General features: G+C 40.3%; 1 pseudogene; it reads left to right on the top strand.

The window, feature by feature from the left end:
• The first annotated feature begins 9,998 nt into the window (after positions 1–9,998).
• Positions 9,999–10,620, top strand: LOC101280166 (ubiquitin-conjugating enzyme E2 D3-like; annotated as a pseudogene).
• Positions 10,621–17,440: the final 6,820 nt, after the last annotated feature.

Consider the following 17,440-nt stretch of genomic DNA (forward strand, 5'->3'; position numbering starts at 1 on the left):
AATCAGTTCATTTCACTCTCCTGCTTAAGACTCTTTAATGTCTTGCGATTTTACTTGGAATAACATCTGATGCCCTCACCAGCAACCTATGTAATCCAGCCCCTTCAGTGTAATTTCTGCCCCCGCTCCCCAGTCCCCCCATTGCTCATCCTGGCTGGAGCTGGCACCTTCCCCAGCTGCCCTTCTCAGACCTGTTGCTGTGACCAGGCTTTACACTTGCCCCTCCTTCTGCCTGCCATTATTTTTCTTTTTTTAAGAAGATGTTGGGGGTAGGAGTTTATTAATTAATTAATTTATTTTTGCTGTGTTGGGTCTTCGTTTCTGTGCGAGGGCTTTCTCTAGTTGCGGCGAGCGAGGGGCCACTCTTCATCGCGGTGCGCGGGCCTCTCATTATCGTGGCCTGTCTTGTTACGGAGCACAGGCTCCAGACGCGCAGGCTCAGTAGTTGTGGCGCACAGGCCTAGTTGCTCCGCGGCCTGTGGGATCCTCCCAGACCAGGGCTCGAACCTGTGTCCCCTGCATTGGCAGGCAGATTCTCAACCACTGCGCCACCAGGGAATCCCCTGACATTCTTTTTCATCCTCCACATCTCAACTCGGATACTGCCTTCAACAGTCCCTGATGGTAGGGACTGAAGGAGTCTCTTCCCCCGCCCCATGCAAGGCACTAACTCGTAGCCTTTCAGGCCCGGATCCCAGCTGGATTGCATTGTCCACAGTTCCTCAGATGGCTCTCTGCTGGCTGACTCCTGCTAGAATGTAAGCCCCTTGAGGGGTGAAGATTTTGTCTGTCTTGGCCACTGCTGTTGAGTTTCAAATAGTCCATAGCAGCGGCAAGACATTCAGTTAAGTGCATCTCCAGTAAATGAATAAGCAATGGCTGTGAATGCATATTTAAAAGACTAAAGCATTATTCAAATTCATGGCAGTTTGACTGCATTTTTTTTTTTTTTCTTTTTTTTTTTGCGGTACGCGGGCCTCTCACTGTTGTGGCCTCTCCCGTTGCGGAGCACAGGCTCAGCGGCCATGGCTCATGGGCGCAGCCGCTCCGCCGCATGTGGGATCTTCCCGGACCGGGGCACGAACCCGTGTCCCCTGCATCGGCAGGCAGACTCCCAAGCACTGCGCCACCAGGGAAGCCCCTGACTGCAGTTTTATAGTTTACTCTTTACATAGCCTAAGATTGTAAACAAACAGAAAAAAGTGGGATTATATCATCATTCAGATTCAGGGTTTGAGGCTCAAGTGGCAGAGACCCCATGCTGACAAGTCACTGGGTCAAGGGCAAGTCCGGTCACAGCCTGGGCTGCTCCCCATGGTACGGCTGGAAAACCAGCCCTAGGCTTTGACAGGTGAGCGTTTTCAGCCATTTTCAACATATTTTCTAAATAAGAATAGTTTACCCATCAGTGGCTTCAGTGTTCTTTCGGAATCCTAACTCCTAAACTCAAAAGTGCATTTTCAGAAATCAATACTGAGACAACGTTGGCATGACAGCAAACACGGCAAGTTCCAAGTCTGTCAGGGACAGAGCCGGGCACCTGTTCAGGAACGTTTTATCGGAGGCAGCTCTCTTCTCTATGTAATGATGTCAGTAGGATATGCTTTACTAACACACTGAAGTTACAAAGCCCCTTTCATGAACGTAAGGAGTTTCCTTTGGTGCTGTCCGTCGCATTTCTCGTCGTAATTATACACAGGCCCAGTGCTGACTCATATAATCAGCAGCAGATAACCAAACAACCATATGGCACTTGACCATTTACAGACGCCCAGAAATGGAGCGTTTTTGACACTCATTTTTCTAGAATATTCCTTAGGCTGTTCAATCATATGCTGTTCTTTTTCGGATTTTTGAGGAGAGGTGGCAGAGCAGTTAATCTATATATGCTCTAGATCCAGATGATCTGGATTTGAACCATCACTTGGCCTATTACTAGCTGTGTGGCCTTGCTCAAGTTACTTAGCCTCTCTGTAACTCAGTTTCCTCGTCTATAAATGAGAAGAAAAATCACAACAATAATATATACTCAGAGGCATAAATAAATGTGATGGGCTTAGAATATTGCCTACATATAGATTTAGGTGTTGCCTGTTACTATTTTTCATCATGAGTGTCTTTTATAGCCCCATAGAATTTAGTGTATTAACATCAAACTCCGAACACTGTAATATCAATGTATATAACTTGAGGTGTCAGAAGCAAAGCCATGGTATAAACATTAAATAATAAATATTCTGAGTTGCATGTATTCAACTTTGCCTCAGGCCACACTCTCACCCCAGCTCGATGATGGGCTGCCTCATTCTGGGTGCAGTAAATCACTGGGGTTTACTAGGATTCAGCAAATTGTGGGTGCTTGACAAGCGCCTGCGGCTTCAGGAGCAGTTCTGACGGAGCCTTGCGTGGTGGATGGATTTTTATACCCTGGCCAAGTCAGGGTGTGTCGTCCTCAGCCCATTAGCTTGGGCCGGTGTGTCTGACGCTCTGTCCTCCGAGGCCGAGGATGGCACTGAGCTGGGCTCTGGGTCCTGTGATCAGTCCTGAAGGCTGCCGCCCTGGATCTGTTAGGGGCTTAGTCAATACTGAAGTTATTATCTCACGTTTTCCATGGTCCTGAAACAGGGTGGTATCAGAGTCAGGGCAGCAGTTGAGCAATCTTGTTAGGGACTCAGGGGTTTTTTGTTTTTGTTTGTCTTTGTGTCTCTGCTACATTAAGCCCATCAGTCTCTGATCTGGCTGCAAGAGGGATGCAGCCGTCCAAGGCAGACAGGATGACACCCCATAAAGAAGAGAGGGGTGTTTTCTTCCTTTTGATACTTCTGATGAATAAGGAAACATTTCCCCTGAGGCCACTTTAGAGCCCTTCATATAGGACTGAGTCACAGACCCACACCCTTGCTGGATGATGGGCTGGGAGAGTGTCTGCCTTCCTTGGTCTCTGAAGTGGGAGACAGGCACTACTGCAGGGGAGAGGGGCATCAGCCTTGAAGAGGGTCAATCCCTTGGTGTCGGGAACTGCATATCATTCTGGAAATATACTTCAGCACAAAATATAATATGCAATCAAAGAGCTTACAGGCTATGGGGAAAGATAAATTCATAAACAGCAAATTGCATTCAGTATGATAAATGAGACCAACAGTGTAGGCACAGAAAACTGCAGAAACATTTCAGAAGGGAACCTGGCCCAGGTGCGTGGCATGCAGTTGTGGCTTCCCAGAGAAGGTTGATATCCAAGGAGCATATAGTTCTCAGCTAAAGGAGGGAAAATAGCGTGGCAGCATTAACTGGGAAAAAGTATTCACCTATAAAGAGGCCACAAGAGCCCCGACAATGACAAACTATAATCCAGTTTGACTAGAGGTCGGTAGTCTGTTTATGGGGTCAGAGGAGGCCACTGAGGAGTCGGAGGGCAAGGTCTGGCAGGCAGGATCTCCCTCCCCAAACTCTTTTCTGTTTATCGAATCACACTTTCCGTTAACAGGCTACTCCTCCCCAAAGCAGGATCTACTGCATGGCGCACAGTCAAAAATACACGTGTGCGGTATCTATAGCTACCAATATTTGTGGATTTTTAGATGTATTTTTTCCGTCTTTTATCTATGAAACATTCACCCACACCTACCGTGTGTTAACAAAAGAAAGGGCTAGAGGTAACAGAGCAACACGTGTGGGCTCTCACTTTGAGAAGAGCGGTTCAGTAGAAAGAGCAGACACAAAACACAGGGAACACAGTGCAAACGACATAAAAATAAAGGGAGTACATGGGGCTTCGCTGGTGGCGCGGTGGTTAAGAATCTGCCTGCCAATGCAGGGGACACGGGTTCGAGCCCTGGTCCAGGAAGATCCCACATGCCGTGGAGCAGCTAAGCCCGTGTGCCACAACTACTGAGCCTGCGTTCTAGAGCCCGCAAGCCACAGCTACTGAGCCCATGAGCCACAACTACTGAAGCCCACACACCTAGAGCCCGTGCTCCGCAACAAGAGAAGCCACCGCAATGAGAAGCTCACACACCGCAACTAAGAGTAGCTCCCGCTCGCCACAACTAGAGAAAGCCCAGGCAGCAACGAATAACCAACACAGCCAAAAAAATAAATTAAATAAGCCAAATAAATAAATACAAGGAGTACAGAGTATCACTGTATCAGTATGAAACCTATAACTCACATTGTCTCCATATTTGGTTCAATAGTAGTAAACAGGCATTTGCTCAATTAAAATGCAAACACTCAACTTTAGAAAGTTTCACACTCCATATATTATAGGTAGAAAAGTTCCATATCCTTTTGCAAACTCTATGAAAGAGGATTTTCAACAATTTTAAACTGTTCAGCAGCCTTATAATAAAGTTATTCTCTGAATCAGTTGACAAATGTATCAACCTTGACTTGTGTTACTCCAAATATTTCAGAATCCTTTTTGATAATGCTTTCCCTCTGAGTCTCTAAGAGTAAAAATTTCCAGTTGTTTCCAGCATCTACACACATTTTATCACCTTTATTCAACTCTCAAACTTTACTTCATTAATGTACCTGGATAATGTTCCATTCTGTCACATCTTATTAAGAACTAATGAAGCTCTTCTAGACTTAATTTTTGGACTCAGTGGCTGTCTAGATTTCCTCGTATCAGCATTCACTTTTGTCATCACAAGCCTTGGTAATTTCTCCTTCCCACCACAGCCAATTTCGTGAGTCACGATTGCCCGAAGGCTTCCTCCCTCTGTGGGATTCTGCTCCTTTCAGGCACCGTTTCCCCATCCCAGGGACCTGAAGTTCAGTAAACACAACGGCAAATTTTATCTTGTGCTTATCAGGAGTATAAAAAAGGCTGTGAATGCACCCCGTTACCAAACACATTTTCTCTCGTTCTTTATTTTGTTGTTGTTTACCATTGCTGTTTTAAGGACATGCTATATCTCCTTTGAGGAATGAATTCAACACGATGAACAATTAAGTACATTTTCAGAGTTTGAGGGTTTAAAATTCTATGTCATAACATTGATTTGCTGTCTAATAAAAGGAAGTAATGGTAATAATAACAGTAGTGCCACTAACAACAGTAGTATTCACAGCACTACTGATTGCAAAGTGCCTGGGGAAAGATTACAAGCCCTTTAATATAGAATTAGTGGATTTCAGGTACTAACCAACTTTTAATCTTCCTTTTCTTTTCATATAGACACTAACTGTTAAGGACCGTGTAACTTAACAACTATTTGCAAAAGGTGGTGCCTTTCTCCTAGGGAAAAGGAGATATGACATTTTGGTAAAATATCCTAATTCCAATGAATCCTTCTCTAACCTTCCTTTTCCTCCTAACCTCTCAATATCAAGTTGCAGTAGAAGCTTGCAGTTAATTGGCCTGTATTTCGAAATTGTACTTGATAGGAGTGTACAATTCAGAAGTTTTGACATGCTTTCTGAAAATGAACTGCAAGTCAGCTAAGATATTTTAAACAAAGGAAAATGAAGTCTCTTTTTAGCAGGTTTTCAGGGTGATTCATAGACTTATTTACCTGCCATGTTTACCTTGTGAAAGCGTCAACACCATGTCTGCATGTTCTTTTATGTTAAAGCGTTCCTAAGTCAGGAGCTAAAAATCAGTCCTCCAATATATGCATCAAAAACTTCCTGTGGAAGACATAGAGAACAAACTTGTGCTTGCCAAGGGGGAGGAGTGGGGGGGATGGAGTGGGAATTTGGGGTTAGCAGATGCAAACTAGTATATATAGAAAGGATAAAAAATAGGATCCTCCTATATAGCACAGGGAACTATAGTCAATATCCTGGGATAAACCGTAATGGAAAAGAATATTAAAACATTATGTATATATGTATAACTGAATCACTTTGCTCTACAGCAGAAATTAACACAACATTGTAAATCAACTATATTTCAATAAAAATTTCCAGTGGAATAATAAATCCCATTCATTCCTCCATGACATTGATTTCATAAATTTACTTGCAACCTCAGTCTTTCCTACATGCATTTGTTAAACGAATACCTGTAAGAAACTTCATATTACTCAAATAGGCAGAGAGATTTTTTTCTTAAGGTATTCTGAAGTCAAAGCTCAAAGGGCTCAGTACGAGCAATTAGCGTGAATCCTAATTAAATCCTGCAAAGCCGATCCTCTTCTTCTGCAGCATCTCTTAGAGTTACAAGAAGGGAAGGAAAGTTAGCCTTAATTTTTCTGGCCTGTGTACTGTCACTCTTGAACTATACAAGTAGGCTTGATATTAAATCTTGCAGAAAGCACTGACAAACCATTAAGATGTAGAGGGAAACATTCCATTTTCCAGACGTTCCTGCACATTCATGATAGATTTAGTGAAATCTGTTTTGAGTTCCCTTCACAAATACGAGTGTCCTTCTTGCCTCCTGGACTTGATTGGGGGACGGAAAGATTCCTACTTGGTTGGCAAAAGTCAAGTTAACTTGTGACGTGTCTTTAGAAGGTGGCGACTGCCTCTAGAAAAAGGGGTGCATTTGGGGAGCAATGGAGCCAGGAGGAGTCTGAGAAGCGTGTATGAGAACATCTTAGCTGCTGGTACCTAAAAACGAGTAAAGAGAAGCTCCTGGCGTATATTATATAAAAACCATTTATGTTCTGTATATGCATATAGCATTTAAAAATATGTAATAGTCAAATATGCTTGAACATATTCAGCTTTTAAACATTCGTTTAAAAGTGATCATTTTTATTCATTGAATTGTACTGCCAATTAGTAATTTATGATAAATGAATTAAGCTGTGCTTTTTTCTATATTACCATGAGATGATTTATTTTTTTAAGTGCTTTTGTCTCCAAAGCAACTGTCATACTATTAATTTATCAGGTTCAAGTAGACCTTCTGAGGTTCATTTGCACCAACTAAATCCCTGCAAGTAGAGCCACTGAATGCTCACAGCCTCTCTGCAGGCGTGTCCTTTCATGTGTACAATGAGCTTGAAGTGAGCAAAGAAAAACTCCAACAAACACAAATCGGCAAAGGAAATCTGACTCATTTGAGGGAGCAGTATCTTGACAACTGGCCCACAGAGGAAAGCGACAGGAGAATAAACCACAAGAAAAATGAACTGGGCTATTACAAATGGTGGATAATTATCTAATGGAAATATGAAGTTGTAGTTGTATTTTTTCCTTTTTGAATTCAATGAATGGTGCAAGACCAGCAAATATGTATATAATTTTATTAAATGTTTTCCCTAGTAAATGCCTCATTGAGACCAGTCATAGAGTTACTCAAAAGTTAGTCAGCAGTGACCCTAAAAGGCATGAATGATCAAGTGCTGCTGCAAAGAGATGAGATATGAGCTCTTTGTAGAAGCGCCTGGTTATGAGTAAAATATTCATGTTTCTTTATCCATTTTACAAGATGCCGCTGGGCGAAGAAGAGACATCTTATCCCTTATGGTTTTGTGGTTGCCTTTGAGCTAGTATCATTGCTCATGTCAAGAAGAACTGACATAGCTGATACTTCCCTAAGTTTCACCTTAGATCAGACAGGTAGAATTGACGATATTCACAAAGACACAAGCCAATTGTTTAAAAATGGTGAATTATAGCGAGAGGAGTGTATCAGAATGTACTGAGGTGTGTACGTCAAATATTGCTGAGCTGGAAGAGGGGCTTGTCACAGACACCAAGTCAAAACCCTTGTGTAGATTGTTAACAACAGTATTTCCTAATATTTAAATGTTCAGGAAAACACCCTGTTCTTTGCACTGCGGGCATCGCTGCAGATTAACAAGATAAGGGAGAGACTCTCTTCCTTTTTGTAAATTGTCCTGTTTTCTTTCTTAACAACAATAATGAAAACAGGGATGCTCATCACAGTGACATTGTGACTTTATACCTACACACACATCTTTTCAGTTTATTTATACCAAACCTTGTGGGTCGAATAAGGCAATCCTAAATCGGCCAGCAGAATATCAGAAGGAGATTGAAGACCTCTGTTAACTGTTCACAGAGAAAAGTTACGTGGGCATATAAATTGGTTACAAGGAGATTTGAGTCCTATTGCTAACGTCATTTCATAATGACCTTGGTAAGGTCATACAGTTGTGTTTGTGTCTTTGTTTCCTTATGCATAGAAATTGAATCATAAATCACTATTGGTCTTGTGTGACACTATTTAACAAAGGACTGGCACACAGATAAACATAACACCACTTACACATTTAAAAACGCAAGTGTAATTATAAAATAATTTGAACAAATAGCTGTGACATACAACTGGCTTAACAGTGTATTTTCTTAAATCGGTAGATTTTTTGCTGATATATAGAGGGGATGAACAGTATAAAGATTAGAGACCCAGATTCTGGACCCGCACTTACTGGATTCATAACCCAGCTCAGCTGTGAATCTCTACAAAAGTTGCTACATTTTTGGACCTTATTTCTCTTCTCTGTAAAATGGGATAATAAAGGTACATAAGTGAAAGCGTGAGGATGATATAAATTGATACAAGCAAAGGAATTAGAAGAGGGCTAACACATGGTGATCACCATAGAAGAGTTACTTATTAAACTCTGGCACGTATTTTAGTAGCAATTGACCTGTCTTGAATTATCATGAATAATTTATTCACTTATGCCAAACACTGAGCCTTCATTTTACTTAGCCTTTTCACACCTTTCTTTCACATAATAAATTTACTTGAGTTATATTTATACTTCTAGTCACTTCTTTGGGCAATTTTGAGAGTAATATGGTTTGTTGGCAATAATGAGGTGTCAATCTTCCTGGGATATACTAATATTTTCATTTGTAATTCTGATGATGTATAGGAAAGCATTATTATTCTGATTTGTGGGATTTTAGTTTTGTGCCGTATCATTTGATAGGTGAACCTCTCTTATATTATCTTAAAACATTTTTAAGATAACATAGATGCGAATGAATGATGAGATGAGAATTCCCAGATGAGAATGAATGCCTGGATGTCTGAGAAAGTACCTGGCTTGCAGCAAGCTCAAAATGCTTTACCTTAAAACCTAATTCATTGATTAGTCAACTCCTTAGTATTTGTTTGATAATTTCTGAGTGCTAGAAAATGTGTGCAAATTTTGCATTCTATTTCATAATAACTTTGTATTAATATAAATAGTGCATTCATTTATATAACATGGAATGATACAGCAGCATATATCCAAGATGACAGGAAGTCCAGTTTGAGAAGCATACACAAATATATTCTGATGTTCCTAATATCTTAAACATTACTTAGAATGTGTATGTGTGTGTGTGTATTTACTGTGTCTATGTCTCTATCTGTGTGTATATTAGACTGAAAACAAATTGATTATAGATTTTGGTTGACCATACATAGAACCAAACATTTTAACAGATTCTTTTCTTTTGTTTAATTTTCCTTTATTTAATTCTTTAAAAAAAGGAAATTTTACTGGGCTTATATTCTGTAATATCTTTTTTATTTTAATAAAAGTATAAAGACCCTATGTTGGAACCAAGTCAATCGTAGCCATATGGTCCGTGAAGTTTTTTCTGAGTTCATTATTTGCTAACACAGCTTGCCGAACTTAAATGGAACGAAGTAGAGGGGTTTGGATAAAGGCCAAATAGGGATAAATCTGTCATATTCTCGTTGACTCGCCTGGTTTAGGGATTTCAAAACATTGCGAAAGTTGCCGAGGAAATAGGATTTGTTCCAAATATTGGACCAATGATAGAAAGTAAATAAGAGTTAAATCATTTGAAACTAATATAGAAAAATAAGAAAAGTTGAGACCGTGCATATACTGTAGACCAGTTTCAATAACTTAAAGAGTCTATCACAAGCTGCCGCGTGGGGAGGCCGCAGCTTGAGGGAGGCCCCGGCCCCTCTGCGCCTGCGTCTGGCAGAGCCGGTGTGAGACCAAGAGACAATCCTTCAAGCCGCCGGGATAATCAAGAGTTTTGCCCGGAACTTTGAACACACACCGAGATAATGAGGGGCCAGACGAAAAGCACAGACGATGGCGCTGAAACGGATGAGTAAGGAGCTTAGCGGTTTGGCCCATGACCCTCCAGCACAATGTTCTGCAGGTCCACTTGGGGACGATATGTTTCATTGGCAAGCCAGAATTATGGGACCTAATGACAGCCCATGTCAAGGCGGTGTATTCTTTTTGACAATTCATTTTCCTACAGACTACCCCTTCAAACCACCTAAGGCTGCATTTACAACAAGAATTTATCATCCACATATTAACAGTAATGGCAGCATTTGTCTCGATATTCTAAGATCACAGTGGTCTCCTGCTTTAACTATTTCTAAAGTTCTTTAATCCATTTGTTCACTGCTATGTGATCCAAACCCAGATGACCCCCTAGTGCCAGAGATTGCACGGATCTATAAAACAAACAGAGATAAGTACAACAGAATATCTCGGGCACGGACTCAGAAGTAGGCCATGTGATGCTACCTTAAAGTCAGAATAACCTGCATTATAGCTGGAATAAACTTTAAATTACTGTTCCTTTTTTGATTTTCTTATCCGGCTGCTCCCCTATCAGACCTCATCTTTTTTAACTTTATTTTTTGTTTACCTCCCTCCATTCGTTCACATGCTCATCTGAGAAGACAAGTCCTTCCAGCTTTGGACAATAACTGCTTTTAGAAACTGTAAAGTAGTTACAAGAGGACAGTTGCCCAGGATTCAGAATTTTTAAAAAATGGAGCATGTGTATTATGTGGCCGATGTCTTCACTCTAACTTGGTTATGAGACCAAAACCATTCCTCACTGCTCTAACATGCTGAAGAATCAGCAGAGGGGGAGGAAGGTGGAAGCTGAGTTGTCACATCAAAGAAAGCAGCATTATTCTAGCAGCATCCATTCTTGTTTAAGTCTTCCACTGTTAGAGATTTGAGGTTACATGATATACTTTATGCTCATAACTGATGTGGCTGGAGAATTGGTATTGAATTGATAACACCAGCAGAACAGAAAATGTGATGTGTTTTATGCATGTCAATAAAGGAAAGACCGTTCTTGTTCTACAGAGAATGGAAATTGGAAGTCAAACACCCTTTGTATTCCAAAAGAGGGTCTCAAACATTTTGTAATTTTCATTTAAATTGTTAGGAGGCTTGGAGCTATTAGTTAATCTATCTTCCAATACACTGTTTAATAGAGCACTGAATAAATGATGCAAGTTGTCAATGGATGAGTGATCAAACTAATAGCTCTGCTAGTAATTGACTTATTTTTCTTCAATAAAGTTGCATAAACAACAACAAAAAAAGAGTCTATCACATTCCAGTAACCATTTGAACTTGTCATATGAGTCCTTGTTGACAGCTTCTGTTTTTGCTCGTGGTTAATGAATAACATGCAATATGGTATGTAATATAATGATTTGCTTAGTCTATTAAATGGAAGAACATTTATTTTTAGATTATTTTCAATTAATTACATAAGAATTTGAAGTTCCACAGCAAAAATGGAGTTTTGAATGTCTCCAAGAAGTAGCTCCGACATTCAAACGATATATTCAGTTTTATATCGACGGTGGTGGCCAGTGATGCTTTTCCATTTCAAGCATATGCTTTCAACTGTTTTATGAGAATTACTACTTAGAGCAACGGTATGAGACCATTGATCCATAATCTACTATCGTATTTTCATCCCCTGAAAACTTTTCAATTGATGACACTATATGTACGTTCCTCAAATTATTCTACGAGCAGGCATTGTACAATTCTGGCTGTTTCATGATCTTCACTCACTATTACAATATCTATACTATTATAGTTTGTTCTCTCTAGGGACACATAACAAAAGAGGAAACTTATGGTGAAAACTATCCAATGTAATGAAATGGATAATGTAGTTGGCACTTTTTCCAGCATAGTGATTCTACAATATTTAACAAAGGTGTATTTTACGTTGACTTTCTTATTATACGACTTCTCTTTTAACTTTTTCCAAAAGTTCTTTATATGTTTTAAATACTTAAAAATGATTTTAATTCCAAAAACAGAGATTTTAAGATATTTGAATCATGTTAGGAGAGGACCTTTTTAAGAATATTTTTGGTTTATGATTAAAAAACTCAAGAAGCTAATTGAGGGACTTCCCTGGTGATGCAGTGGTTAAGAATCCACCTGCCAATGCAGGGGACATGGGTTCGAGCCCTGGTCCGGGAAGACCCCACATGCCACGGAGCAACAAAGCCCGTGCGCCACAACTACTGAGCCTGTGCTCTAGAGCCCGCGAGCCACAACTACTGAGCCCATGTGCCACAACTACTGAAGCCCACGTGCCACAACTACTGAAGACCGCGTGCCACAACTACTGAAGGCCATGCGCCTAGAGCCCGTGCACCACAACGAAGAGTAGCCCCCGCTCACTGCAACTAGAGAAAGCCCAAGCACAGCAACAAAGACCTAATGCAGCCATAAATAAATAAATAAATAGAAGTCCATAAAAAAAGAGAATCATTTATATATATATATATATATATATATATATATATATATATATATATATATATGAGGCTAATTGATACCTGTGTTCACTTAACATTTATCCAACAAATACTTCTTGAGGACTTGCTACATTTTTGGCTAGGTGCAGGATAAAATGTTGAGCAAAAGAAAGCGACTCTGTTCTTCTGAAGATAATAGTCAATTGGATGACCATGCCCCCTAAAATCTGTTCTTTCATAGAATGAAAGCAAAGAAATCTCTACCTGGTAAACTTACACTTTGTATAACCTAATGGTCTATTTATGATGGTACTGCCAAATATGTTATGTCAAAAAATGTGTCAGTTGATTTACATGTTATTGATTCTCTAGGATCAGAGTCAAAATTACTTACTAAGTCAACAAACACTTACTGAACACCTAGAGTACACCTACATTTAAAAAGTTTTAAATTGTTCAGTACTTAGTGTTGTACAGTCCCTAGCAATGCTCAGTAAATATTTGTGGAATTAATACATGGATAATTAAATGCACATATCACTATCTTGAGATACAGACGTAATTCCTGTCCTCGGGGTTACATCCTTGTGGAAGAAATAGACGAGCACCTGATTATTGCTCTTTATAATCAAGAGAAGCCCAGAATGTCACGAATGCTTAGAGAGGGAGCATCTCGTATACCCTTGGAGGGTTAGAGAAAGCTTCCTGGAGACTGAGATTGCTTTGAGGTGTTCGCTAATGAGGGGAAAGATTTAGTTTAGTGATCCATGGAGCATACATTGGGTGGATAATTGAAACAGCACCGTCTAACAGAAAGTTTTGTGATGACGGAAATGTCTTAAATAAGTGCTGTCTAATGCAGTAGCCACTTGTCACATGTGGTCAGGGCAACCGAGGAGCTGAATTTTAAATTTTATTTAATTAGAACTTAAAGAGCCACACACGACTCATTGTTACTGTATGGGGCAGCGCTGTACTGGAGGCTGGCAGGCCAAGAGGCTGAGAAACTAAGAAGGAAGCTGATGAAGCAAGCCAGCCACAGGTGACGAAGGCGTGGTGTTAGTCAATGGCCGTGGGAATCAATATGAGAGGATGCGTTAAAGAGATTTTTAGGGAGAGGAAGAGATCCAGGTGACCATCACTTTCTGCGTGAACAGCCTGGTACTTTTGGCGTCATTCAGTGACACAGGGAATAAGGAAGACGAGCAGGTGTGGGTCAAAAATGAGTCATTATCTTTTTTTTTCTTTTTTTAAATTTATTTCTTTATTTTTGGCTGCGTTGGGTCTTCGTTGCTGTGCATGGGCTTTCTCTAGTCGCAATGAGCGGGGACTACTCTTTGTTGAGGTGCGCAGGCCTCTTGCTGCGGTGGCCTCTCTTGTTGCAGAGCACAGGCTCCAGGTGCGTGGACTTCAGTAGTTGTGGCACGCGGGTTCAGCAGTTGTGGCTCGCGGGCCTAGTTGCTCCGCGGCATGTGGGATCGTCCCGGACCGGGACTCGAACCCGTGTCCTCTGCATTGGCAGGCGGACTCTCAACCACTGTGCCACCAGGGAAGCCCGTTGAGTCATTATCTTTAAGATAAAGAAAAAGAGAGACCAAGATGGAGACCTAGGTGAACAGTGACACTTGAGGGGCAGACGTGGGGAGCATACTCAACGAAGGAGATTATTATGTAGATGATAGACAAGGAAACTCAGAAAACTGTGGTGTTACTAATTGTAAAGGCGTTTCAGGAAGGGTGAAGGTTTAAAAGTTTCAGAGTAACAGAGAAGATGAGTAAAGACCAAGCAGCGATTCCCAGTGGACTGGGAATTTATATGTCATAAGTGACCAGAAAAAGTTGCATTAGAGACATAAGATCTAGGTGGGTTTTAATGGTTGAGAAATAAGTTCTTGGTCAGGGCCGACAATGTAGGCTGTCTTCTCATTTCAACTTTTAACTTTATATTAAAATAATTAAACAACTTACGACTCAATCACACTTTTATCTCTCAAACGAACTTCTGTACTAACCCATTGTCAAAAAACATACCAAATATTCATCAGAAGCATGAGAGAACCTCCAGGAAATAACTCAGATAAGGAAGCCTTGTTTTTATTTGTACAAAAATGGTACATCGTCATTGTTGCTCCTTTAAAAATTGATTATTATTTTTTTTTAATTTTTATTTTTTTAACATCTTTATTGGAGTATAATTGCTTCACAATGTTGTGTTAGTTTCTGCTGTATAACAAAATGAATCAGCTATACGTATACATATATCCCCATATCCCCTCCCTCTTGCGTCTCCCTCCCACCCTCCCTATCCCACCCCTCTAGGTGGTCACAAAGCACCGAGCTGATCTCCCTGTGCTATGCGGCTGCTTCCCACCAGCTGTCTATTTTACATTTGGTAGTGTATATATGTCCATGCCACTCTCTCACTTCGTCCCAGCTTACCCTTCCCCCTCCTAATGTGCTCAAGTCCATGCTCTACGTCTGCATCTTTATTCCTGTCCTGCCCCTAGGTTCTTCATGACCTTTTTTTTTTTTTTTTAGATTCCATATATATGTGTTAGCATACGGTATTTGTTTTTCTCTTTCTGACTTACTTCACTCTGTATGACAGACTCTAGGTCCATCCACCTCACTACAAATAACTCAATTTCGTTTCTTTTTATGGCTGAGTAATATTCCATTGTATATATGTGCCACATCTTCTTTATCCATTCGTCTGTCGATGGACACTTAGGTTGCTTCCATGTTCTGGCTATTGTAAATAGTGCTGCAATGAATATTGTGGTACATGACCCTTTTTGAATTATGGTTTTCTCAGGCTATATGTCCAGTAGTGGGATTGCTGGGTCGTATGGTAGTTCTATTTGTAGTTTTTTAAGCAACCTCCATACTGTCCTCCATAGTGGCTGTATCAATTTACATTCCCACCAAGAGTGCAATAGGGTTCCCCTTTCTCCATACCTTCTCCAGCAAAAAAATGCTTATTATTACTTTAAACCTACACATTGTCTTCTGTATATGTGCGAACCTTTAGAGAGAGAAAGCATTTCTCATCTTCAGGATCATAAAAGACTAATTTTCCTGGCAGGGCCAGAGTCTCATTCAAGTCAGAATGGTTTAAATGCTATAGACCAATGTAGCTTAAGACACAGTACATCAAACCCTTTTAAGTCGTTTTACAATCCTTAATCTGGCTGACTGTACCATTTCATTAAGTGAGTGAGCTCAGGGCTCCTGTGGGTTTGTAGAGGACACTACAGTTTCATAAAGAGGTGAGCGAGAGGCGTGAGTCGAAGAACAGTAACTAGACACCGTGATGTAACTCTTAAACTTCACCCCCAAAACAGAGGTTGACTGAAAAGGACAACCTACTTCAGAGCACAACTGGAGAAGTTTATTCTAAGAAGCTATGTCACTGCTCCGTGCCACGAATATTTTCCCCGAACCTTCTCAGTGGGGTCGGTCTGTCTGCATCACTAATTCTTCATGGGAAGAAAATGTCTGTACTTTGGGAAGAGCTATCGTACTGTCACCATCGAGGGCAAAATGAAGGAAAAAAATCAAATGTGGTTAAAGTGTTTAGAAAAGAATCAGTTAAGCTGAAACAGTGCTCAAAGGTTTAGTAACTCCTAACACCCAGGTTGTAGCCTCTGTCATTTCCCATTTAAAGGGAGAAGTCCTGAGAGAAACAGCTAATTCTAGGTCCAGTGTACAAATGAGGCTGGACAGCTTGTTATATCAGAAAGCAAGGTAGTTATGAAAGGCTACCAGTCTTTGTCAGTTGGACTTGACCATCAATAAAGATGGTTATTGCAGTGGATCGAAGGACATTAAATGTGTTTTCTTCTATATGAAGTGTACCTCAAGGCAAGCAGACAGTTTGTTGCTGAGCGAGGCTTTCTCTTCATGGAATTATTCCACATAATAAAGGAAGAAGAAATGACAGATGTAGAACATGGCTTTTTTTGCAACACTTAATGAAGTAATGAATCTACGTAATTCGTAGCCATCATCAATGGCTAAAAATCTCATGAAAAGAAAAACAACAACACATATTGTGACCCCGATGAGTGTATACTACGCTGTCTATGGAGTATTATTGCCAAAAAAGTCAAACCAGTCTGACCAATTGTCTACCCTAATCTACCAATTTTCTGGAAATACAAAGAAGAATATGTTAAATAAAACCACAGTGATAAACATTCTAGAGAATTTGGCTAGAGGAAATTCTATGGAGCAAATAGTCTGGCTTCTTCAACAAATAATTTGTGAAAAAAAGCAAAACCAAACAGAATAAAACAGCACAAATGAGAAGGGAGATACTATGGATTGAAAGTAAGCATATCAAACAACGAAGGTTATTTGGATCTTAAACTGTATAAATTTTTTTCTTTTTTTTTTTGCAGTGGGGAAAATTTGAATACTGCATGGACATTTTAAGGATAGTATGGAGTTAGTTAATATTAATTTTAAGAAGATAATAATATTTCAGTTATTTTTGAGTCCTTATCTTTTGGAGATGCAAATGTAAAATTTAAGGATGAAATGATATGATGTCTGAAATTACGCTCTGGGGGAGAAGCAGAGTAGGTGGAGAGTGTATTTTGTTGGACAGGAGAATTGTGCAGATAGCCACCCACCCCTGCCCAGCCAGAGCTCTCAAAGGTCACAACTTGGAGAAATCAGGTGGTGGAGAAGGAATCCAGGCTAATGTGAAGTGAAGGAAAACTGTGTGGCCTCACTTTCATTTGGATAGACGAATCTTCCCTTCTATTCCTATCTGTCTATATATTTTTGTTCATATCTTTATTGGAGTATAAATGCTTTACAATGTTGTGTTAGTTTCTGCTGTACAACAAAGTGAATCATCTCTACATATACATATATCCCCATATCCCCTCCCTCTTGAGCCTCCCTCCTACCCTCCCTATCCCACCCCTCTAGGTGGTCACAAAGCACCGAGCTCATCTCCCTGTGCTATGCAGCAGC

Source organism: Orcinus orca, chromosome 15, assembly GCF_937001465.1.
Source record: "Orcinus orca chromosome 15, mOrcOrc1.1, whole genome shotgun sequence".
NCBI classification, from domain to species: Eukaryota; Metazoa; Chordata; class Mammalia; order Artiodactyla; family Delphinidae; genus Orcinus; species Orcinus orca.